At 54.1% G+C, this 25,903-nt stretch overlaps 1 protein-coding gene across 1 annotated transcript in view; it reads right to left on the reverse strand.

Moving 5' to 3' along the window:
- ADCY5 (adenylate cyclase 5) overlaps nt 1-25,903 on the reverse strand; it is a 150,424-nt gene that overhangs the window by 111,942 nt on the left and 12,579 nt on the right. The gene's annotated exons all lie outside the window — the stretch shown is intronic.

Consider the following 25,903-nt stretch of genomic DNA (forward strand, 5'->3'; position numbering starts at 1 on the left):
AGGGGATGGACATGGTTAGCCTCAAGCCACTGGCCAGTTCAGAGCCTCACGCAGAGGCTCTCCTGGCACCTTCAGCCCTTGCCCCCCCACCCCTCATCCTGGACTTCCCATTCCAGAGTGGCCAGCAGGATGGGGCCAGAAGGCGGGCAGTTGGCCCAGGTCTCCCGCCTTTGCTTGGGGCCTGGTCCCTGCCTTGCCCCATCTCCCCAGCTGTGTTCCAAAGAAAAGAATGTGCACTATGCCCAGAACAAACAGTCTCACAGGCCTCCTGGGTGGGGAGGCAGCTTGGAAAAGAGGTGGGAGCTTCCACTCCCATCAGACAAGGGCTCCTGGCAGCTCCGTGGGCAGTGTGTGTGTGTGTGTGTCACCAAAGTCACCCTGAGTTCAGCATGAAGGAATTTTCAAATCAGATGGAGCATGATGGGAAAGTCACAAAACCAGGGCTTGCTACCCCAGCACCCTGGAGGGGTCAAGCTGAAGATGGAGATGTCTGGGTAGTCCCCTCAGCTGCAAGGTAAGGTGGCTGGCAGATTTCTGTCTTATTCCATGTTTTTGTACCCCATCTTTGACAGGCTTTCCTAGAGAAGCCAGCAGAGTGGTCTGGTAGATGTATTTACTTTGGGGTTTGAGCGCCTAGCTCAGCCCTCCTCTGAGCTTCTGTTTTCCTACGGACCACATAGAGAACTAGACCAACCCTCCTTGCCTCTGGGGTGCTGCCAGGACAACAAAGAGATGACAGAGGGAGCGCAGTGGGAAGCGAGCATCCTAGAACTGCTGGGAAATGCTAACCATCACTGTTGCTGCTGTGCAGCCAGCGCAGCCCCTGAAAGCAGACCTGCTTAGTGCAGGCCTGTGGGGCCACCGGTGAAGGCTTCCCAGGCCTGTCTCCCCTGCTCCAATGGCCTTGATTTTGCAGCCAAGAGACCCAGGCCCGCGTTGGCCTGCAGCAGCCCTGCCCCCGCGTGCTCCTCCCTCAGCCGTTGGTGAGGCTCTGAGTGCCCATCAAGGGCTGACGGAGATGGATAGCAGACGCAAGTTGTCCTGGGCCACAATGTGTCCATATTCCAAGTCCTCCTCTTCTTGGAATGCAAACGCTTCCTGACCCAGAGTCCACCCAAGCAGAGAAGATGGAACTCCCAACTCTGTTCTCTCCCTCTGAACCTGCGGAAGCTGCAAGAGACAAGGAAGGGAGCAGGCGTGCCAGGTCGAGCAGGACCGTGCTCAAAACAGGGCCCTTGGCGGTCCCCACTCTCCTAACCATGCCTTTCTATTTTTCTGTATTTCGGGTGCTTTGACATCTTGGGGCCTAGTTAATGTCTACAGGTAGTAGATGACTTGCCACTCGCCTGCATGGTTGCCTTTCATGTGCAAACCAACCAATCAGAGCCTATGCTCCAACGACCTCCAGTTAGCTCTTACACAGCTCTCACACTCCAGGCCATTACTCCCCGACCAGACAACTCGGGACAGGCCCTACACCCCAGAAATTATTCAAACTAGCCAATCCTAAGCCTGTTTACCCTGCCTCATCTGTTCCTTCCCACAGAAAACACGATAAAAGCCGAAGCCCCCTCACTCTGCCTCCTGCCCAAGGAGGGTGCTTCCCCATGTGGCCCCCCACGGCATGGCGTGCCCTCCCCTCTCGGGAACTGTGAGTAACAAACTGTCTTTTCAATGGCAGTCATCTCCTGATCCCCTGGCCTTACCACACCTGGATAACAAGAAAACCTTCGTTTTATAACACTCACGCCAGCGCTCCCCAGTCAGTTACAGAGATAATTGTCTGGTGCCACTGACCAACAAAGTAGTGTTTTCATTCGCATTGGAGGGGGTGAGGAGGAGAGGAAAGGGAATTTTCCCTCCTGAAACTGTGCTCCTGAGACTCAGGGTTATTCCCTTCCCATCTCTTCCCATGATCACTCAAATGGCACAGTGGTTTAATGAGCTGGCTGCTGTAATGATGGGAGGGACAAGGACACTCGGGTGACTTGGGGTTGAGCAAGTTGGCGTTCCCAGGACTCTACCCAGCCAGGCTCCTTGTGAAGCTCTTGACAGTGTCCTGGTCCTCTCCACTCCTGCCCACGCCAGCTCCCCTCAGGGACACGCTGCCATCCTCAGCCAGCCTGTCACTCACCCACCCACCCTGCAGACTAGGCCAAAGCTATTGCTCCTATTTCTGGGGAAATCCAGGACCTTTTCCATCTGGGCACCAGGTCACCTCTTTGTTTTAAATCAAAATTCCTCATCTTGAAACCATTCACCTCCAGGCTTGGGGACATCCCTGCAGTTCAGCCGCCACATTTCCCTGAACTGACTGCTTCTCTGTTCTAGAATGTGTTACCCCCTCAGCTTCCCCTTCCTGCCAAGCTCCATCATCCTGCTCTGCCCACTGGATCCCTCGAGGCCACATACCCAGTCCCAACTCTGACCATCAACTCTACCTTCTCAAGACACCCTGCCACACTCCCACTGTCCCATGCAGTCCCTCAGTAAACTCCTCTCCCAGACTCCCCTCCCTTCTCAAACATGAGCGTCACACTTTAGCACCCAATACTAGCACTTAGATTTTTCCGGTCACCAAAAACAATGGGATGAGATAAACAAAATGTGATATACCCATACAACAGAATATTATTCAGCCATAAAAGGAAAGTCCTACTGATAAATGCTACAACATGGATGAACCTCAAGGACATTACTCTAAGTGCAAGAAGCCAGACACAAAAAGACACATACTACATAATTCCACTTATAAGAAATATTCGGAGTAGGTAAATTTATAAAGACAGAAAGCACCCCAGTGGTTGCCAGAGGCTAGGGGAAGCGGAGAAATAGGAGTGACTGCTAATGGGTATGGGGTTTTCTTTGGGGGCGACGAAAATGTTTGGGACTAGACAGAGGTGGTGGTTGCACAGCAGTGTGAATGTACTAAATGCTACTGAATTGTACATTTTAAAACAGCTAATTTTGTGTTATGTGAATTTCACTTCAATTAAACAAAATTGGACCGAATAATCCATCAATATATACAGTGTACAGGGAGCACATAAAAAAATATATGGGATAGTACAAAGAGCCCTGGACCTACGGTGAAAATTCCAAACCTCAGTTCCGTGTTGGATGCGTGGGAAAACATTAAGCCAAGCAGGGAACATCACCTCCATGGGAGGCTCTGCCGCAGGAATACGGCCATACACTTACCTTCAGTGTTGTTGTGAGAATTAAATGAGATAATAATGTAAGGGCATCACACAAAAGACACTCATTTATACACTCAGCAAGAAAATTAGTATACAAAATATTAAGTTAGAAAAACCAGCAGACACGAAATTCCAGCCATGCAGACTGCATTTACATATATAAAGACGTACCTCTGTAGATACAGGAAAGACTTAAGAGAACTAGCTGGTGTTTTAAGCTTATAAAATTTTTTGTGTAAAACTGTCTATACAGACAGTATATATTAGGAAGCCAGGAAGCCAGGTTCTGGTTCCAGCTCTGCCCCTAACCAGCCTGGGAGGCCTCTGTGAAATCCTCCCCCCGCACTCCCCTCCCCCCGCCGCCTCCCTCCCCGCTCCCCTACCAATCTGGACCTTGATTTTTGGGTTTTGAGGATGGCTTAACCATAACCAGTGGTCCAGTTTAACCAGACTCACTCGCCCCTACTTCCTCTATGTGCCAGGGGCTGTGTGGACTGTGTAAGGAGCCATGGGGGCCCAGGATTAATGACAGTGACCCCCAGTCCCCAAGGAGTATGCAACAGCACTATAAAACCAGACAGAATGTGAAAAAGAGGACAGATGGCCCAGCCCACATGGTTCTCAGTGTGGCCACAGGGAAAGGTTTCCTAAAGGCAGGACATGGCTTTCACAGGTGGGAAGGGTGAGTTCCCGGTGACAGACCTGTCCAAACAGCGAGGCTGGGTGAGGGAAGAGCCACCATAAATTCTCATTCGATTCACCAGCACAATGGTTCTTAAAGTGGGACCCCCACACCAGCAGCAGCACCTGCAAACTGGCTTACATGCGAATTCTTGGGCCCCATCCCCGACCCTGTGAATCAGAAACTCTGGGGGTGGGGCCGGCAAGCCCCCCAGGTGAGTACTGCTCCCTAGCACCTGCTTCCTTAACAAACACCCCATAAGAAGAGTTGAAAACAGCCCCTCCAGGCCCCAGTTGGCTGAGCTGGGAAAGTTTCCCGTGCTCCAGGAGCTAATCTATCACCTGGATATAGATTAACTTTCCCTCTCCTCATGCCGGCCTGGGAAAGGCAAACACCTAAAGTGGGCCTAACGGTAATAAATCTGTCTGCTGCTGCCGCCCCAGCTCTTTCCACAGCCCCTCCCACACCCACTTCCCGGCCAGAGACCTGAGCTCCCCTGGACAATGGCCCCGTAGCCCTGAGGTACCCAGACAGAAGCAGGCAAGGGGACCTCCCTCTGCTCTCCTCACTCAGCCGGGTGCTGGGATCCTACAACCCAGTGGGCGGCCCCCCGCCCCCAGGACCCCCTCCAGAGATCAGAAGATGAGGCACCAGGGCATGGGGACTGGAACACAGCTCATCACTCTTAAGGACAGCAGAGTGACTGGGAGTTTCCTTTCTAGAACTCCCCAGGAAACAGCTCACAGACTCCCTCCAGGGCAGCTCCGCCCCTGGGAGAGTTCTCCCCTCCTCCTCCTCCTGATGGAGCAGCCTGGGACCACCCCCAACTCCAGGTGTCAGCGGGGAACAGCAGGGGCGGGAATCCCAGGGCGAGTGGCCTGTTTGGGGAGGCTCATCCCCTGTTATTCCAAGGCCCATGGCCACACCCAGCACAGAGTCTGGCTTTGGAATCACACTTCCACCTCCTACTGGCTGGTGACCTTTGAGACTCGGTTTTCTGGAAAACCAGGATAACAATACAGCTCCTCAGAGGGCCGCAGTGAGGACGCAAGTAAAGGGCATAACATAAAGTACACATCGTAAAGGCTGAATAACGGAAGCTCTCCTAGTCATCACCACCACCACACCCATCCTTTATGCAAACACCTTCAATGGCTCTTCATACTCCCTGCTTAAAGCCCAAATTCCTGAGCACCAGCCATCTGGCTGCCACTCATCCCCAAACCAGCAGCTACTCGAAGACATTCTGGATCTGGCAAATATGCCCTCCACTCCCAAGCCCAACCTCCAGGACCTTCCCATTTCGCAGAAAGCTCCTCTTCCCAGCCCTATGCCCACCCCCACTCCAGCATTCTGCCTGGACCTCCAGGTGGTAAAGTGCTGGCTTTGAGGAGGGTGGCTTGTCATCCCTGCAGGAGGTCCCCTCAAAGAGGGCTGAGCAAGTATAAGAGCAAAACAGATGTTTGGAAAGTTGAATGGAATGCTTCCAGGTTCGGAAGAGAAATCAGAGCCTTAAGTCAGCAGGCAGCAAGTGGACGCCGGCCTACTCTCTCCCATGTCAGATGGTCCGAGAAGTCAGGGCCTTGTCCTAGGCACTTGGGAGATGTCACATTCTGAGAAGCCGTGTCCTGACAGTTCCCAGCCTGAGATAGAAACCTCCAGAGGCAGCAGATGCTGACCCAGCCCTGAGAGGACACAGGACAAAGGCATGAGCTGGCTCAGGATCCCAGCGCCCGCCTCCTCTCCTTATCCTGCCTCCTGTCCCTGGCTGAGACCCACCATCCAGAGGGGCTTCAAGCCCCCGTTCCCACAGAGGGCCGGCCCAGCACTCCTGCTCTGCCCCCAGGACTCAGCCCGTGTTAAAGCTGTTCCTGAACTTATAGTCTGGAGACCAGGGCACCCAGGGACCCCAGCCTCCAGGCTCAGGCATGCATGCCCAAGAACGGCTTAACCTAATGGGACAGCTGGGCTGACTGTCAATACAGGTGAGCAGGCCCATGTGGGCCTTTCCACGGTGTTGACTGCACAACAGAGTCCCAGGTGGATGGACAGCAGCCCTCATCACCCTTTCTCATGCACAGCCCAGTTCCTGTTCCCGAAGCCTGGGGGTCCACTTACCAAACCCACCTGAACAGAAATTCCCACCTTCCAGAGCATGCCCTCCCCCAAGCAGGCCAGCAGAGCTTCACAGGCCCAGGCCCCTGCCCCAGCATCCAGGAGCTCAGGACACCTGCCTCCCCCTCCAGAGGGATCAACAAGGCCCCTACTCACAAAAGCTTCCTCCACATAGGGGAGGATGAGAGGAGACAACAGGAGGGAGCGGAGGCTACTAGACCCCTGGGGAGGCTTCCTGACAGAAAGGGGGATGCCACAGCAGGAGAGAAAGCGTCCTCCCCTCTGGGCCTCACTGGGCACGGCCTGGGTGCCTGTCTTAAGTTTGGATTCCTGCCCCCAGTTGCCCTTAGAGAAGGTATTCTCCCCACTAGGAAACCAGGACAGAGAGAGAAGAACAGAGTAACAGAGAAAGAATCCGATAGGACTGTCCCCGTGTGTCTCCCTCCAACCCTGAGTGGATGACAAATAATGTCACCACAATGTCCTCCAAAAGTCTGGGTACCCCTCACACTATGACTCCCGAAGGGGCCAGGGCCCCAAGGATGGTTCTTGGGGTGACATTTTAAGGGTATGGAGATGGCCGTTACCATGCTGGTGGTTATTGTCTGGTGGTGGCGGAGAGTTCTGAGAGAAGATAAAAACAAATGTGCTGAGAATTGGTGGGCTAAACATGGGGATCCAGGGCAGAAGAAATCTGAGCCCCCATCGACTGCAATTATCAGCTGATTATCTGTTACGTGGAAGGCTTGGGACCCAGCTCCTTGCATCCCTCATTTCCCAAAAACATCTGGAGAACTAGAAACAACTGGATCCTTCCTCAGGCTAAAAACAAACAAACAACAAAAAAGAAGAGCAGTCATGGTTATGTGATTGTTCCACGGTTGCCCTAAATGGCCCTGTCCACAAACACGCTTGTCACAACAGCCGGGGACCGACCATCATTCACCAGGTACAGATGCCCAGCGCGGCCTCGCAGAGCCGGCATGACAGCCCAGCCGGACTCTGTTCCCTGCTAAATCTAGATTTGTAAGAAGTGATGGAGCCCCTGGTGACATCCTCGGTGTTAGGAGCAGACCCAGGCTTCACGACACAGGCTCGTCCAGGAGGCGACGAGCCTCTCCCACCTGTTCCATTTTCCCGTTTTCATCCAGGAAATTCGGCCAACGTAGGAGAGAGCTGCTGCAGCCCCTGCCTCCCTCCCGCCCGGCAGACGCCCGGCCTGGCCTGGCCCAGGCTGTTTTCTTAAGCAGTGACCTTTCCAGGGAAGGCGCTGAGTGTTCCTAAAACCCGGAACATTTCCCTGACCCTAACCTCAGGCAGGCAGGAGCGCTTCCCGTCCCAGAGATCAGGTGGGCCGGGGCCTGAGGAAGGATATCCACTCCTGGGAGGCCTCTGGTCTCAGCCTGATTGGGGAGGCGATGCTCCCTCCCAGACAGAATTTCTGGAGCAGAACCATAGCGAAATGCACTTGAGGGGGGCTCCCCCCGGAAAGCTGAGGCCTGAAGTGGGGAGGCCGGGTCAGCAGTCAACTCTGTGTCCAGACCTGCACAGGATCCCCCCAACCAAATCCCGAACCAGTGCAGCTCTCACCAGAGGAGAAGAGTGATTACACAGCCTGTGGAGACTTGGGGCAGCAGGGCCACCACCGGAAGCAGATCCACCTGACCCCACTGTCAGTCTGACTTAACTCCCTCCAGCTGCAACGTGAGGCATTTCTTGTTCTCTCCTGAGAAGGGACACAGAACACAGGTCACCCTCCCTTCAATTTATTCAACAGGTATTTATTAAGTCTGACAGTGCCAGTCCGAGGGCGTCCCCACCCCACCTCCAAGGGTGTGCCCCTGGACAGGTCATTTCACCTCTGTGCACTGAGCCTCACTCTCAGGGCCGATGCAGACAGAGCTAGGCGAGGCAACCTCGAAGGCCCCTGCCAGCTCTGATTCAAATAAAACAAAACCCAGAAGGGAAGAGAGAGAGAGAGACAGGATGCTGTGCATGGGTGAATGAAGAGTGATTTTGGGGGGACAGTGAATCTTCTACGGCCTGCACCACTTAGTCCACCCCAAGCTTTCACTGCTCCCAGGTGGACAATCAAAGACCCCCTGCCCCTCCACACTGATCTCACTCACTAGCTTGTGCCACACCAGAGCCCCACCTCCACACTTACTGGGCAACTCTGTACGATTTTCTTAGCCTCTCTGAGCCTCATTTTTCTAATCTGTAAAATGGGGATGATGATAGTTCCTACTTCACGGACACTCCAGTGAGATAACGTATGGGAAACACTCCAAGGAAAATGTACCAACAATATTTTTTTTTCGTTTTGCTAATGATTCCCCGAATCCAGTTCTGAACACCCCAGGGACACGAAAGCTCCAGGTCGGGAGAGTGACAAAGCAGCATTTGAATACCACTTCTGAGCTTGGGGTGACTGGAGAACTCACCTGTAAGGCAACCCTTCTAAGGACTTACAGGTGAGGAAACTGAGGCTCTGAAAGGCCAAGTAACCCGTCCACGGCCACACAGGTAGTCAAGGCCGGAAGCAGGATTTGAATGTGGGGCTGAGTGACCCCAGAACTTCCACCACGCCAGCCTCTGTAACCCCCAGAAAGAGGAGCCAGCCGAGGGGTGAGCCACCACAGGGCCCACAGCCCCCTCCCGGTCACCAGGGAGGAGACCCACAGGTTCTCCCACAGTCCCCACTGGCCCGCAGATCTGACAGGAACTGTTTATTCTAGACTCTGATATTTTCTGTAAACACGGCTTAGGTTGCCAAGGGAGGGAACGAAATTCATTTGTTAGGGAGGAATGAGAGGGAATCATTAAACTTCCTTTGGCTCAGCTGGGGACGAGGGGACAGCGTGCAACCAGCCCCACTGTGGACGGGTCACCTCCTGGCCTGGTGTCAGTGTGCCTGTGGCCTCGCTGGCTGGAGCACTTCTCACTAGAGCCCTGGGGAAGTCCTCATGGCACAAGATAGACTGACCCAGATTCTTTCTGAGCTGGGCCACTCGTCCTCCTGGGGGAAGACGGTGGCCCCTGGGAGGACTAATGAGCCTCTCTTCAGCGTCTGTGGGACCGTTCAGAAAATGATTACTTTTCCTGCAACCGGAGAGAGGGGGTGGCATGTCCCACAGCGCCTGAGCGGCCATGGGGAGGAGCTCCAACCAGGGAGAATGGGTTTAATTAGAAACCCCAGGCCTCCGGGCTTAATCTGCTGCACCTGCACCTTCTTACAACACTGGTTCTCTTTTAAGTTCTCCTTTATTCACCCAAACCCCACACCCTCGGGGGAAATCCACAGTGAAGGAACCGAGCAGGGAGGGCATCACTGACCGACCAGAGCTGGCACAGAGAGGCCAAGAGCAAATTCAGGAGCAGGTTTTTTTTTTTTCTCAGAAATACATACTAAGGATACAGAGGTAAATTGACACGATGGTTGGAATTTACTTTAATAAACTTTACCAAGAAGGAAAAAAGAAAAAATGAAATAAATGTGGCAAAAATCATGACAATTGTTGAATCTGAATGATGGATATATGAGAGCTCATTATTCTCTCTACTCTGAAACGCTTCATATTAAAAAGTCTGAGGGGCCGGGCCGGTGGCGTCGTGGTTGAGTTTGCGCACTCTGCTTCTGCGGCCCGGGGTTTGTGAGTTCAGATCCCAGGTGCAGACATATGTACCACTCAACAAGCCATGCTGTGGCAGCGTCCCACATACAAAATAAAGGAAGATTGACACAGATGTTAGCTCAGGGCCAATCTTCCTTATAAAAAAATAATAATAAAAAATAAAAAGTCTGTGACAAAGGCCCCACCCAGGGGCAGGGAGTTACAACACAGGACCCAGGTGAGGAGCCCTGGGAGGGCACAGAGAAAGCAAGACAGGGTGACAGGAGGAAGGAAGAGATGGTGCAGGAGGGGCCAGAAGCCATGATGATGTTGTCCTGTAGGGGATGGCCTTTTCCTCCAGGACCTGCTGTCTTGTCCAGGATACATCACCTCCACCTGAACAGCTCTCTTTCTGAGGCTTCATTCTTCAGGACTCACTTCCAGACTCTTCCCCAAAAGGGGTCAAAGGCAAGAATCTCTTTCCCTGGAACTTTTATAACCAGAACATGGTTCAGCTGAGTGGGGGAAGACACCAGGCTGCCCCACAGAGGGACAACCTGGCCCACCTCTCGAAGGCCCCCCTCAGCCTGATCTGACTCGGCCCCCTCATCTGAGGTAAATGATGGAATGTGACAATTGTCTCACAGAAATTTGTAGAGGGTCTGGCCCAGTGGCATAGTGGTTAAGTTCATGTGTTCCACTTCAGCGGCCCAGAGTTCGCAGGTTTGGATTCTGGGGATGTACCTACACACCACTCATCAAGCCATGCAGTGGCAGTGTCCCACGTACAAAATAGAGGAAGACTGGCAGTAGCTGTTAGCTCAGGGCCAATCTTCCTCACAAAAAAAGAAGAGAAATTTGTAGAAACCTCGAGATTTAGAGGAGAAAAGAAGAGAAATTTGTAGAAACCTCGAGATTTAGAGGAGAATTTCCTACCATACAAGCCTTTCAAGCCCACTAACAGGGCACTCTGATACTGAGGAAGATGCAAGCCCATGGCTCTCATTCGCAAACCCTCTCTGTTATGGACTGTGTCCCCTGTATAAACTGTCCACTGTATAAACTGTGTCCCCACAAACTGATAGGTTGAAGCCCTAACCCCCAGTGTGACTGTATTTGGAGATGGAGTCTTGGGGAGGTAACTGAGATTAAATGAGATCATAAGGGTGGGGCCCTCATCCAATAGGGCCGGTGCCCTTCTAAGAAAGAGACACCAGAGAGCTCTCTCTCTCCAAGCTCACACACAGAGGAAAGGCGACGTGAGAACGCAGTGAGAAGGCAGCCCTCTGCAGGCCAGGAAGAGAGTTCCCACGAGAAACTGAATCTGCTGGCACCTTGATCTTGGACTTCCAGCCTCTAGAACTGTGAAAAAATAGATGTCTGTCATTTAAGCCACCTCGTCTGTGGTATTCTGTCATGGCTGCCCTAACCGACTAATCCTCCTCCTCAGAGAGATGAAACCCACACGTACACCGCAGCTGCCTCTGACCCAGTGAGCAGACCTGTCTGGCTCAAGAGCCCCTGATTTCCAGCATCCCCTGAAGGTACAGGGTCCCCCGACCCCTGTCCCAACATGCATGATCCAGGGCAGGAGGCATGAAAAGGCCACAGGCGGGCCTGCCTTTCCACGGAAGAAAAGGAGTAGGGGTCAATGAGAGGCCTCCACCCTCTCCTCCTCGGTCCTCCTCCCCGGCTCCCCAGCAGGGCAGTGAGGGAAACAAGCGCCCCAGGGCCAGGCCAGGCAGAGCCAGGGAGCCCTCCTCCGTCACAGGCCCTGGACAACCAGCCCCCCAGAGAGGACATTTCCTTAAGCCCTTGCCCCTGCCACTCTCTAACTAAACAAGTATTTGCATGTGCTAGGCACTGTCCTTTCATTCAGGCAACAGATTTTTATTAAATATCCACTTTGCCGAATGCTAGAGACAGACATGTAGCTCCTGACTTTGAAGAGGCCAGAAATCTACACGTAAAGGAGGCAATATGGGAGCGAGAACAGTATCTCAAGTCAGAAGACAGGCCTAAACCCCAATCAATTTAGACGGGTCTACATCAGCCATGGATCACCCTTGTGACCTTGGGTGGCTGGGTGGTCACCTCACCTCTCTGGGCCTCCATTCATTCCACTGAAAATGAGAGAGTTGGAGATGACAGTTAAAGTTCTTCCCACCTCTCACATTCCAGAATTCTATGAAGTGGAACTCAGAAAATGATCCAAAGAAGACTTGCAGGTTAAAATGGCTCAAGGTGCCTGAAATGTGCTGAAGGAAGATGCAGAATGGTCCTCCAGCACGGAAAGAGCCTGGACCAACCATGGCTACCAACTCTTTTTGTGGACAAGGAGATAGCCACTTACAGTAATCAGAGTGGGCTCATTTCCCTGGGAAGCCCTGGCCACTGTGTCCAGTGGCAGGTCTGAACTATAAAGCACCCAGGGCCCCAGGGGCCAGGACCCATGCTGGTCACTCGTTCCTGGAAAGGCCATGGCACATGTTCACCCAAAGATCCCCCCTCACCACTCAGCCTGCGCTCTCACCCTCCCAGGCACCCCAGAGGGGGCCCTGCATCCTCCTTGCCCCATCATGGTTACCCGAGACCTGCCCTCTGCCACATCAGAGGCTCCAGTTCCGACCCCAAGCGCAGGCAGACAGCACAGCAGCCCCTTCCCTCCATATGCCCACAGGCCAGGGAGGCACCGCCCACCCACTTCTCTTTGAATGGCAATACTCCTTCACCCTGGCTCATTTCCACACCTCCTCTGCCTCACTTGCCAAATCCTGTCAGTTTTCCAAGAGACCTGTCTTTCCCTTCACCCTTTCTTCCCACTCCCACTATGCTCCCCCGCCCCCTCAGGCCTCATGCCTACTCTCCCAGACCCGCTTCAGCCTCCTTCCAGGGCGCCCTGAGGCATGCTCCCCACCCCACAAACTCCCCCTGTCCACACCCTTCTAAAGTGCAGCCTGAACCATGCACGCTTGCCCACAAACCTTAAAAGATCCCTTCTTATATGGACACCCCTCCCACCAGCATTTGAGGCTGCCATGATGTGTAAAGTTTCCGGCCTCATTCCCGCCTGCCCCAGGCAGGACCCTGCACTTGTGTCACCTGGAAGACTCAGTGCACCAAGGCACACCCTGCACGCTCCAGTGTCCAAGCCTTTGCCTCTGCATCCCCCTGCAGTAATGTAGGGGCGTCCGAGCCTCTCACGGGCTCTGGACATCCCGGACATGCTGCTGAGCTCCTCCTCCTCCTGAGGGCCTCTCCCTACCCTTACCTTCAACTTGCACTCTCCATGTTCCTTACTGTATCCCCCTCAGATTAAGAGTTATTTCTATGCTTGTCTTCCATGTCCACCTGCCCCCCAACCCTGCACAAATGACAAGCTCCCAGCAGGCAAAGACAGGACCTTCCTCATCACTGGATCCCCACGCCATGCAGACAGAGGCACTCAAGACTTGTCTATTCCCTCAAATGACACTGAACAACACGTTCTTTGCAGGGAGAAGGCAGGGGCTGGCTGCCAAGGTGCGCTGCTCAGGGCCTCGGCGCTGGCTGCTGTGTCGGGTGCCGGCATCTCCCACCCGGGCACAGGTCTCCTCTGTCCAGCACAGTCTGATTGTACATCTATGAGTCACGGTCACGAGGCCCAGAGCAGCTTAATGAGGGACATTCCCTATGCACGCACTCACGCACATGCACAGACACACAGATACACCCCAGGAGGCGGACCATTTCCCATCGAGAGATCAGAGTTAAGTCTCAGGAGACAGGCGAGGAGGGGGCAGAGATGTTCAGGCCCAAACTCCACTTAGGCTTGTCCTCTCCAGGGATTTATTATCTCCTTTCTCCATTTCCTCCTGCCTGGAGCAGGATGACGTGGGGAGTGCTCCAAGGAGAGGCGAGGGGTAGGAAGACAGGATGGGAGGTGAGGGCTGGGCTACCTGCACCCCTGGACCTACAAATGGCACCAGCTCCATTTGCCTACATGGCCAAGAGCTTGGACCATTTGAGACAGATGCCAGAGGCCCAAGGCCAGCCCAGACCCTGGCCTGCTCAGTCCCACCCCTGTTCTTCTTCTCCCCTGGGGATGGCAGGTAGCTCAGGGTGGCAGTGGGAGGCAGAGAACCATACCCCCAGCAGACCCTGCATCCGTTTCCTAGGATTCCCTTAACAAAGTCCACAAACTAGGGCACTCAAACAACAGAAATTGACTGTCTCACAGTCCTGGAGGCCAGAAGTCCAAAATCAAGGTGTCAGCAGGGTCGGTTCCTCTGCAGGCTGTGAGGGAGAATCTGTTCCGGGACTTTCTTCTAGCCTCAGGTGTTTCTTGGTTTGTAGATGGCCTTTCCCCTGTGCCTTCAGGCTGTCTTCCTTCAATGCACGTCTCTATCTCTGGGTCCAAATTTCCCTTTTTTTTTTATAAGGACACCAGTAGTATTAGATTAGGGCCCTCCCCAACGACCTCATCTAACTTGATCATCTGCCAAGACCCTATTTCCAAATAAGGTTACAGGCACCGTGAGTTAGAACTTTAACATCTTTTTTGCAAGATATAGTTCAACACATAAGAGATCCCAAGGGTGGGAGTTGCTAAAGGTACTGTTATTGTTCCTACTGAAATAGTAGCCATGCAAGAGCTGACCCTCATGGGCTTACCACGTGCCACATACTATTATAAACATGGATAACAACACTGTGGAGTTACTTTTAGTACATCCACTTCCTGATGAGAAAGCTGAGGCCCAGAGAGGTTAGGGAACTTATCCAAGGTCACAAAGTTTGTACACGACAAAGCCAGGATTCAAACCCAGGTGGTCCTTAGCCACTGCACTATAATAATCATAGCATACCATATGAGCATCTGTGCCAGCTCTGGGCAACACAGATATTATCTCACTGATATCTAGAGCTAAATCCAGGGCCTAGGTGTGGTCCACTCTGGCCATCAGATTGAACCATGGAGAGAGTTCTCATGGGGCGGCTGCCCCCTGCCCCCTGAGCCAAGTCGCCACCTAAGAGTTGGGGACAGGCCTGCGGTGGGCGTAAGATGAGAGGTGTTCTGAGCAGGCGAGTGAAGAGCAGGCGGCAGGGGGCACATAGGACAAAGAAAGCCCACTGCCTCCATTTCTGGGACCTCCCCACCTGCCCCTACAGGGGCTCAAGATCACACCACATCAAATTCAAAACCAACAGCTGTGCTAGATAGGAAGGGACTTACTGATTTGTCCCGAAGGCTGTATATTTAACGGGGGAAGGCTGCGGGAGGGAGAGCGGGAACATGGAAAGGTTGAGACCAGCTGCCTTCATGCCCCAGGGCCATCCCTGGTGGGCTAGCCACAGCCCTGGCCTGCAGCCAGGCCCTTGAGTTTCAGCCTTCTCCGGAATCGTGTGTGCTTACTGGTGTTGTTACTGTTATTATTACTGCTGTAGTAACCACATTACTCGATGTTTCTTCCCCGGCCACTCCAGGGACAGTACAGACATTAACTCACAATCATCTAGTCTTTACCAGGAGGCAGAAAACTCTGAGGCTCAGGGCCTGCCAGCTTCCCCCTGGGCAGCAGGGGCCCTCGAAGGGTCCTGCCCAGCTCCTAATACAGTCACACTTTCTCCCCTTCTCTCAGCAAAGTGGCACCAAAGCTGAATCTAGATTTAGAGGAGGAAAGCAGCCAGAAGTTAAAATACACAAATTAGGGAAAATTGGGGTGGGCACAGTGGCCAGAGGAGCTGGACATTTAGGACTTACCTCCTTCTCTCGGCCCGTCTGTGGGATTTCCACGGGCAGTGGGGAAGGTCGGGGCGTTTTACACAGATTAGTACACGAGTCTCACAGCAGCGCTGTGGAGCAGAGAGCAACAGCCCCGAGTGATCAGATGGGGACACCAGGGGTCAGACAGTTGTGGTCACTTGTCCAAGGTGACTCGCAAACAGGGAGGTGGCGGAGATGGGGTTCCAGAGCCGCCTGATTGCAAAACCCAAGTGTCTGCCATGAAATCACACGGCCACTGATTCGCAACTGCAGGTCAGGGGCAGTGAGCCCAGGTCATGACTAGGGGGCTGCAAATCCCCCTCCTCCAGCCCCCACCAGAACGCCACCTCTTCCCAGAGCATATGACAATGGCTTCCAGGCTGGGCCCACCAGCAGCAGGCTTGGTCCCCCTTCTCATCAAGCCCCTCCTCATGCTGCTGGGAGCCCTTAGAGGCCATGGTGCTCCACAAGAGTCTAAGGGCTGTGGCCATTCCAGGAGAGGGGCGAGCACACAAACTACTGAGAGGGTCCCTTCTCAAGGAGGGGAGAAAGACACAGACACAGATACATCACAGTGTGACAGGAGCCCGGCATAATCTGGATGCAGAGCAGAGAAGACTTCCCAACCGACCCTCCTGGGAGAAGCATGGGGGCTGACCTCGAGGACAAGGAGATGGTACTTCCCCGCACCTCACAGAGAGGGGACAGGCCAGTTACTGGGGCTGCCTTGGCCCCGGGTTCCAGAGTTGGTCACATGGGACACAAGGCAGCTCAAGAGGGCTCTTAGTCTTGAGCCCTCCCTGACTGCCCACCCATGCCACACCCGTACCCACCTCCCTGACACACAAACCCTTAGTGCTCACCTGGCTGTCAGGCCTGTGAAACCCTGACCCCTCACCGTGGCTATAACACCCATCCCTGCCCCATCCCTGGGGAGAAGGGGAAGTGGAGGGGCACTCCTGATCAAGGGGATGTAATTCTTGGTGTGACCTCCTGCAGGGAGGTGGGAAGTTTCTCTTCCTTCTGCATCCTTGGCTATGGTGTGGGGCCTCCAGCATTCCACTGTCTTTCCAGGCTGCCCAGGAATGAGCATCTTTGTGTCCCACAGCCAACTGGGTCTTGAGTCAGGGAAGAAGGGGCCCGATCCCATCCTCAGGGAGCTCCCAGTCTGATGGGGGAGGTAACATTTTCTGCCCCAGAGAGTTCCCAGTCTGGTGGGGGAGACATGGTCCTTGTCCTCAGGAGCTCCTGGTCTCCATGGGGAAGATGCAGCCCCAGTCCGCAGCTCCTACTCTGAAGGAGAGGGCAAACCCCCTGCCCTCAGGGAGTTAGTTCCCTCACACTGTTCCCAGAAAGGCTGGCACTGGGCCCCAAGGCAGAAAGGCCCCACAGGACAGAGCCAGGCAGTGGGTTGTCCCTCTGCAGTAAGTATCCAGACCCAGGAGTGCTGGGTCTTCCTGAGGCAGAGAAGAGGTGCCCTCGGAGATCAGCAAAGTAGACGGGTCATGCCCTAAGAAGGGAAGGGCCAGCTGAGTGGAAGAAAATAGGGAGCCCCGCCCAGGACTTGGGCCTAGCCACCACCACGTGGGCAGCCTCCGCCCCAGCCCCTCATGTCCTCACTCACTGCCTTGGAGCATCATTCCCATTCCTTACATGCATAAGCCACAGCCCAGGGAAAGGCCCCAGATGGTCTAAGGTGGAAGGTCCCTGTTCGCTTGTTGGTTTCATGCTGGCCTTTTGGAGCCCTTGTGTGAAGGCTGTCGGAGGGAACAGGGCTGGGGCCCCAGCCTCAGCGCAGAGGGGCTGGCCTGGGACAAGGAGACTGGAAGCAAGCGGGGGATACAGCACAGCGCTCAAGGTCCTCACCACACACCCTTGTACCACACACAGTGCCCTGCACGCAGGAGGGGCTCACAGGTCTGTGTGGTTGAGGGGCTGCATCTGCCCTGCGGCTAGCAACCTGCCCTCAGGGTGAATAAATGGTGGATAGGGTCGTGTGCACACCAGCCCTCATTTCAGGCCTGTCCCGTCTGATGCTCTCCACACTCAGATGATGGGACCGAGGACTGTTCACCTCATTAGCAGAGCCCAGGGCTGTCCCCACCTGGCTGGGAGCTCTCTGAAGGCAGAAGCCAAGTTTCCGTCCTCTGGAAGATGGGGCTTGGTGGAGCCGGGCAGAGAAGCAGGCCTCCCATGAGAAGGAGGCAAGTGCTGTCCTGCATCCTAACGAGGGGGCCCTCAGTTCTCCCAGGCCCACCTGCTGATTTCTCCTCTGGAAAGATGGTTCAGGCAGGATCGACATCCTCTCATACAGGAGCCCCTCCCAGGACTGAGCACCCCTGAGGGCAAGGAAACAGAATCAGAGATGCCTTGGGGGTGGGGGACGTTTCTGGGGACTGATGAGCCTGGGGAGGTGACTGCCTCCCAGCGCCCCCATGGCCCTTCCTCCACCCTGACTCAGAGGACCATCCTTTTGGTCTCTTCCCTCTCCTGCGACCCATGTTCAGCCTGGTGGGCACAGGCTGGCTTTTCCACTGGGCTCTGGGTTGGACTGTCTGTGTGTGTGTGGGGGGGGGGGGGTGTGTGTGTACATGCATGTCAGTGGGTGGGTGTGCCCATCTGTCCTGGGGAGCAATAATAGTTAATAAATAAGTGAATGGCAAAAATAGCCTCAAAGGAGCTGACAGGCAGAAGGCCAGAGTGGCCGGGCATGGGGCCAGCACCCTCAAATGCCAAATGTTAATTTAGCCAAAAAGAAAAAAGGTCCATTTCGAGACGGCCTCCGTTGGCCACGGTCAGGGTCTGTTGTGGTTTCCGGCGCTGGCAGAGTCCCTCCCCAGGCATCGTGAGTGCAGCCCAGGCACAGGGGGCCCCCCACTTGGTGCTGGGGTGACAGCACTGGAGAGAAGGGACCTAGGCTGGGGCACACAAGGTTATGAGTGGGCAGAAAGCCAGCAGGCCGCTTCCCAGCAGTCCTCCAACGGTCCACCCAGCTGGCCAGCCCTGGGTCCAGCCCCAAAGGTCCAACCAGCTGGCTGAGAGAATGTTCTGGACATCATCACAACCTCTTGCCCCACCTAGACACTCACTTGGGGGCAAGGAATTTGACTCAACGTCCTGGTGATCGCCCACCCTCGGCCAGACCCTTCCAGTCTCTGACGTCTCTCAGGGTCACCAGCTCAGGGCATTCTCTACACTGAGGCCTCAGGGCATCTGGGGGTGGGTTCGTGTCCTTCGGTGCATGTGTGTACGTCTTAATGAAGTTACAGAAGGTCACACATCTGGAAGAAGCAGATGTGTGTCCCCTCTCTTCCCCAGAGGTTCCAACCCTTTCAAAACCATCCTCAGTTAATTTACCGGCCTCTCTAGAACGGTCATCAGAGGGGACACTGGTCACAGGCCTGACCTCCCTGCAGCCCTCCTCAGCTATAGCCACCCCCAAATTCAGGGAAACTCAGCTCTGCCCACCCTCCAGTTCACACCCACCCAGGAAAGTCCTGGCCCAGCTCCCAGGCTGGTCCCAGTCAGTTCTGGAGACTGCCTCGCTCCTGGAGGGTCTGTACTGGTCACTTGGTGGCCACCAGCCAGAATAAGGATAGGGCAGGAGACAGATAAAACAAACCCCTCTGGAACCCAGGAGCTGGTTCCTAGCCCCTCTTCCACTGAGCCTTCTTTTTGGAGGTAATGCAATTTTCTTCTACCCTGTTTACTGCCGTCCAAACACACAGGCATTCGAGAGAAACACTAGGCTCTCTTCTAACGTGCGGGAATTTAAAAATACAAACTATATGCAGCCAGCACAGGCCACACGTCATTTATTGAGGGCATTTTACTTCATAGTCCCTGTGCTAAATGCTTTGTGTACATCATCACATAGAATGTTCAACACAACCCTCAGGGGTAGCAATTCTTATTATATCTCATTTTATGGAGAACACTTAGGCTCAGAGAGGGCAAGGAGCCTGCCAAGGAGGCACAGCTGGGACATGGCAGAGCTGGGATTTGAACCGTGTAGGCACAGGGCACACAGCTGTGAGCATGAGGAGCCCTGCCTAGGGAAGCTGATGTTCTAGTGGGGGAAGGGAGGGCGTGCAAGCAAATGAACAAGGAGGTAAATTAAACATGCAAGAGAAAGGCCCCCGAGAAAGGACAGTGTGTGGACGTTGGCATATTGGGTCGTGGGAGCACTGCGGAGCTCTGCTGGGGTCAGGGTGGCCAGGACGCCAGGGTCCCGGAGACGGATAAGGTTCTCATAGGCTTGAGGTACCTGGGCCCCAGGCGGGGGACTGGCTGGGGTGGCGGCTCCTGGGTTCCAGAGGGAGGAGGAGCTGGGAGGTTGAAGGTTTGGGTGCTTAACACCTGGATAAAGGCAGAGCTCTGGGAATCTGAGGGGAGGAGGAGGACTCAGGATATTTAAAGCCCAAGAAAAGGTAAGGAGGAGGGCCCTTGGGATCCATCCCAGGTCTCCTGGGGAGGAGGTGACATCTAGCTTCCCAGAGGCTAGGGAACTGGTGTCCTGGTTAGGGAGCACGAGGGAGTGAGTTTGGCACCACTGGTAAGCAAGGCAAGGAGAAACTGCAGGTAAATGTCCAGGTGCCCTTGTGACCCTCCCGGTCTTGTCTGAAGGCCCTGACTTCAACTCCCCACCCCCAGGGCCTTCTCCAGACTCCGGGACATCGGCAGCAGCCTCCCCCCTCAGCCCCGAGTCTCCCTCTCCCTGAGCCTGGAGGCTCCACACAGCCCCCACTAGACCCACCTTTCTAAATACAGATGGGGCCATGTCCACTCACCTGCGTAAGAACCTTCTAGAAATCCCTGCTGCCTCTAAAACAACCGCCTTGGCACAGAAATCTACACTCTTCCCAGCCTAGTCCACCTACTAGCCAGCGTCGCCTCTGGCAGACACTTCTCCCCCTCCCTCCCTGGCGCAGCCAGCAAGCTTTGTCTGTGCTGCTGAAACTGCAGGCGGCACGCAGTGCCCGGCGCACGAGCGCCCGTCTGCCCGCTGGACTCGGGAGGTGAGAACCCAGACTTGGAGCCAGGCTGCCCGGTTCACCCTGTGAGCTCAGAAAAGCTACCTAACGGCCATGCCTCAATGTCCTCATCTGCAAAACGGGGCGACAACACAGGGCTAACCGCACAGGGCTGTTGTGGGGATTAAATGAGTTCATTTAACTGCAGCGCTTAGAACTGAGCCAGGCGCCCAGGAGACACTGTTCACAGGTTTGAGCCTGAGGGCAGGGTCTGCAGCTTTGTCATCTCCGTCTCCCAGTTGCCTCACGCGTGGTAGAGATTTGTTAAATAATTCAGTGCAGCAAACGTCTAACCTCAGTACCAAGGCAAAGAGAGAACTGACCCTGACCAAAATAAGGCCAATCGAGGGATGACGGTGAATTTTGTTCTGGGTCATGCTGAGTTCAAGGAGATGGAGGGACACTGACCAGGAGGATGGATGACCCATGACCAAGGTTAAGGCAGGAAGGAAATGTCTGAGAGCCATGCACCGTCTGGCTGTGTGACTCTCAGTCTCCCTGGTTCTATCACTTTTGTCCACATCCAGGCCGCTGGGGTGAAGTCCTTTCTTATTTGACCCCAGTGTGCCCGTTAACATACACACTGGAAGGAACTTCAGAGATCTTCCGACCTATGTGGTACAGACAAGGAAACTGAGGCAGGGGTGGACGTCTCCCTGTCTGGACTGCTGTGCCTGCCATCACACTGCAGTGTCACAGCCGGGGGCCCTGCAGTCACCTGAAAATCCCTTTGTCCGCCTCCCCTCTCCGGCAGTTGACTTGTGCTCTGCTACCGGACCACTTCCTTGCTCCTGCCTTCTAGATCAGTCTTCCCATCGCCTCTCTCCCTCGACTCCTCCAGCTCCCTCCAGCTCTGCCCGCTAAGAACCAGCAGGCGCCAGCTCAACAGAGGTCCCCTCCTACCCTCGGTCTAACCATCTCATTCTGCCTTCCCCAGCCTACCCCTGGTGGAGTTAACACAGAACCCCCGTCCCTGCGGTGGGCCTGGCACTCACCACCATTTCCGGGAAGGGAGACCCTGTCGGCCTCAATCCTTTCTCCACCTGGGAAGGCTGTGTAGGGTGGTATTGTGTCCTGAGGCACCCACCTCAAATTTTGGGCTGCCTACTTAAGATGCAGATTCCAGGGTCTACCCTAGCCTTACGGGATCAGACTCTTTTGACAAGCGACCCAGGAATTGAATTTTTAAATGGGCTTCCTGGGGAATTTTTGCATTCATAAGTTTGGGAGCTGCTGGAGTACTGGCTGAGAGTAAGCGCACTGGAGGACCGCTATACCACTCTCTAACTGTGCAACCTTACACAAGTCACTTACCTCCTCTGGGCCTCAATTTTCTTATCTATAACGTTCTCCTAAAAAAAACAAAGCAATACCTACCTCCTGGGAGATTATGAGGGCCTCATAAGTTACTAAGCGCTCAGTGCTGTGCCAGGCACACGATAAGTGCTTGATAAATAGTAGGAATTGGTAGTATTGTCCTATCTTTAGGCTGGACACCGCAGAAAGGCGGAAGATTTCTATCAGACAGAACACTGCCCAAAGGGAAGGATGAAGCCCCTCTTCCTCCCCATGCCCAGGGCTCTAGGGGTTCCTGAGGACAGTGGCAGAGGCTGGTGCAAAGGAAGGAAACAGAGATGCCATTCCCAAAGGACAGCCCACCTCACATCGAGCAGGCTGTCAGGACACCTCCAAATCCAGAAGGGTCCCCAGAGAAAAGGAGCAGTCCCCCCCCCACAGTAAATGCCTGCACTCAGCCCCTCCCCAGCCCTAGAGGGAGGCAAGCTCACAAAGCTCTCCTCAGCTCAGAGTAGAAGGCCAAGAAGGCACTGGCCCCACCCGCCCCCACCTGCCCATCAGGGTCACTTCCCCAGGCTTTTCACTCCTGGGGCCTAGAGACGTTAAGAGTTCATATGAATTAATTAACAGCAGAGAGAGGCATCGTCCTCCAGGACCACCTGATTACCCATTCCCCAGAAGGGCAGAGCTGGACAACAGGGCAGGAGCAAGTGGAAGAAGTCAGGGTGGCATATACCACCTGTGTGACCAGCCAGTGGCTTCTTGGCTCCTGGGAAACCCAAGGCTCGGAGCCTCTGCCCTCTGCAGTGGGGAAGAGAATGCCGGCGCACCCATCTGCAACTGGTCCTCCGGAGCTCACCAGCTCCCAGGCACCGCCTGGCTCCCTGCAGGCCCCAGTTGTCCATATTAGGCTAATTACAGCTGGAGGTGAGACCCAGTGCAGCCTCCAAGTTAGCAGCTCAGCCTGCAGTCAGTAAATGCCCCACACATCACTCCAGGGCCAGCCTCAAGCCTCGGTCCTTTTCCCCACCTCTCAACCAAATGTGTGGGTCGGCACCACCTCTGCCATCCTCTCCCCGTGCCTGCTCCTTTCTCCTGCCCCTCACAGCACAGACGCCCCAGCGTCTGCCCACGAGACCCTCTTCCGGTTCTATGGTAGAACGTAGAGAGGACCCTAGGAGAATAGGGATGAGGCAGTCGACATCTTTTCATTCCCTTAAGAGAACCAGGTCTGTTCTTTAAATCCAGGCTTAGGGTGATTTGCCTTTTACTTCCAGGAGAAGATATAGAGCAAACAGACTGTGGGGGGGACACAGGCTGGAACCAGTCTTATAGACTTGGACCCGGTGCACAGGGAAAAGCGTCAACTAGATGCCACCGCTTCCTCCAGGAGAAGCAAGAGAGCAGCCCGGCGGCTGCCCCAGCATCCCCACAGGCTCGCAGCTGCTCCCTGCACCCCAGGATCAAAGCAGAGGAGGATACCACTCCAGACCCAGCAGGAGTGCCCTGTAGACATGTCTGCCAGTGAAGCTACCCCAGAGGCCTCAGAGGGAGAGGATTTAAGTCAGCCCCACAGACATCAGGTGGGACGGAAGCAGGGCCAGCAACACCCCACAGTAGGAAGATGTCAGATGGTGACTAACTGACTTTTCTAGGCCATTGTCACCAACGCTGGAGAAATATTCCACTTTAAAAATAAATGTAAAGCGAAATCCAAAATTAACTCTCCCCAGATAACCCCTTTCCAAAAAAGGCCACATCAGAATCCACATGTGGCCATTCGTGGAGGATTTAACCTGCGGACGTCTCCCTGTTCTGGATAGGGATGCTTCCCAGGCCCCAGCCCCACAGAGCTGGCGCCTTTCAATCTTCTCAATCCTCAGGTAGACGCCAGCTTCATGTGCTTCTCTCGGTCTTCCCAGAACACGAAGCTGCAGCAGGATCCTTATGTTCCCTGCCCTGATCCAAAGATGCTCGAAAAGAAGTAATGTCCCTGTGGACAGGATGGAAATCCTTGCGGGGTGCGAGCCCCATCTCTCCATCACCCTGCACGGCACCTTTCTTTACTCTCTGAGTCTTCGCCACACATGCTGAGAATAATAAAGGCATGGGGAGAGTCACCAACTATATAATTCCTTGCTCTTCACGAGCTTAAGAGTCGAAGAAAAAATCATCGTGGTAACAGTGCTGGACTAACATTGCTCTTTACCTACGTGCTGTGTAACTTTGAGCAAATTCATTCATCCGTCCACAGACACTTACTGAGCATCTATTACAGACACTGTTCTAGTTTACATTCCGGTTGGAGAGACACTCGCAAAAACCAATAAACACTGCCAAGGGTCGTAAGGCCACAGGTGTTGGTACAATTTCTCCCCATTCAAAAGTGAAACATCACATAAAACAGAGAGGAGGGGACAGTTAATACTGATCGATAGGCACGTGTTTATAGCTAACAGGCCGTCAGGGATGCTGACTGAGATTTGCGGCTCTGCTAAGATGGCTCAGTCGAGTACGTGGTGTCGCAATCATTTTCTACAATATTCTTGCAGTTATGTTAACACTGCACTAAGCCATTTATCGAGCCACGTTTGGGGCTAACTGCTGGTGATAAGAGCAACATAAATATACCGAGCCACAGCCTTGCCTGACGAGATTTTATACGCCACCCACCAACCAAGTCTTCTTCCCCTATTACACGCCTGCAGTCATTTTTTGTGGCCATCACTCTTTACTGAATCACCACAATAAACCCTTTCGATATCAACAACTCGTCTCTCAATATAGCTGTAAATCAGACTCGGCGTCATCCACCGGAGCCCTCTGCTGAAGGGAGGCTCAGGGCAGTAGTTCTCAACCTTGGTGGACATTAGCATCATTTCAAAATGCTGATGCCCAGGCCCACCTCAGATGAGCTTGGATACTGGGGTTATGTAAAAGCTCCTAGATACACCTTCCCTTCCCACACCTGAAGCTCCGTTGGGTTACTCAAGGTTAACCCAGCCAGAAAGCTTAAGTGTCAGCCCTGGGCGTTTGAGGTGAAAAACTGAGCTGACACGTGCACTGTAATACATGGCAATCAACTGCAAGCAAGTTTATAACCCCCTGCGCGAATTGCGATGTCATGGGAGTGCTCTGAAAAGGATGAAGAACACTTTTTGGAAATTGTGCAGTTATCCATGCTCATGTTTATTGTCCTTACGGTTGAACGTGCCTCCTGGAGAGTCTCTGAGGTCTTCCCCACATCTTACAGCTGGAAACGGGGGAAGTGGGGAGGGCTCAGGGAGCGGGAAAAGACACCAGAAGAAAGATGAGAAGGAGAGAGGGACTGAGGACCAGAGCAGGGGGCAGCAAATCGGCATAACTCGGCCCCTCCTGACGTCGCCTGAAGGGGCAGTAGGGAATCCAAGAAAGGGAGGAGGGTAGAAATGAAAAGCAGTGTTTTGTAAGACCAGGACCCCAGGCACATGGCTCCTGCCAGTGCAGTGCAAGCTCTCCTTGGTCTGAGGGAGCACCATGAGGGGCCCATCTCTGCTGAGAGTCAGAAATCCCTGCGGAACCTGAGAATGGGAACTGTCTGCTTCTTCCCACAGCGCTGGGCAAGTAGGGGTCAGACAGTCACTAACATCCAAGAAATATCTGGGTATTAAATCAGAAAAGGCCCCTGTCCTCAGAGAGCTGACTGTCAGGCAGACAGACAGACAGAAAACCCACCAAGATAAAATTACAAACCAGCACAAGCGCTACAGAGAAAAAGAAGAGGATGTTTCTAATTTAGATTCACAGTGTTGGAGGTTGCAAAGGCAGGGTCCCTGGAGGGGCACAAGCCCACCCTGCTCACCCGGGACTCAGCTCTGGCCCCTCTCCCTCGGCAGCCTCCTCAGCAGAGGCGTCTGGCCCAGGCACTTCCTAGCTGGGGGTACCGCCTGGGAGCCAGTCAGCAGGACGGACGGACCCCTCCCATGCAGCGTGGTGAAATGCTTACAGGACAAGGGACTCGGCCAGAGGAAGACTGGGGACTTGGGCATGTTAAGTGAACAAACAGCCTTTTCATCCCCAAAAGAAAATATGAAAATAAAATCTTGAAAATCCACTTAGCAAAAAATGGCATCTGGGCAGGAGTTCCATTTTCCTTTAGTTTTCTTGAAAAGAGCAACAGAGACAGACAGGGATTTGAAGCAGGATGGGTGGGGTACTTCTTAGGGTGTCGATGGTTG

Source organism: Equus quagga, chromosome 4 (genome assembly GCF_021613505.1).
Source record: "Equus quagga isolate Etosha38 chromosome 4, UCLA_HA_Equagga_1.0, whole genome shotgun sequence".
NCBI lineage: Eukaryota > Metazoa > Chordata > Mammalia > Perissodactyla > Equidae > Equus > Equus quagga.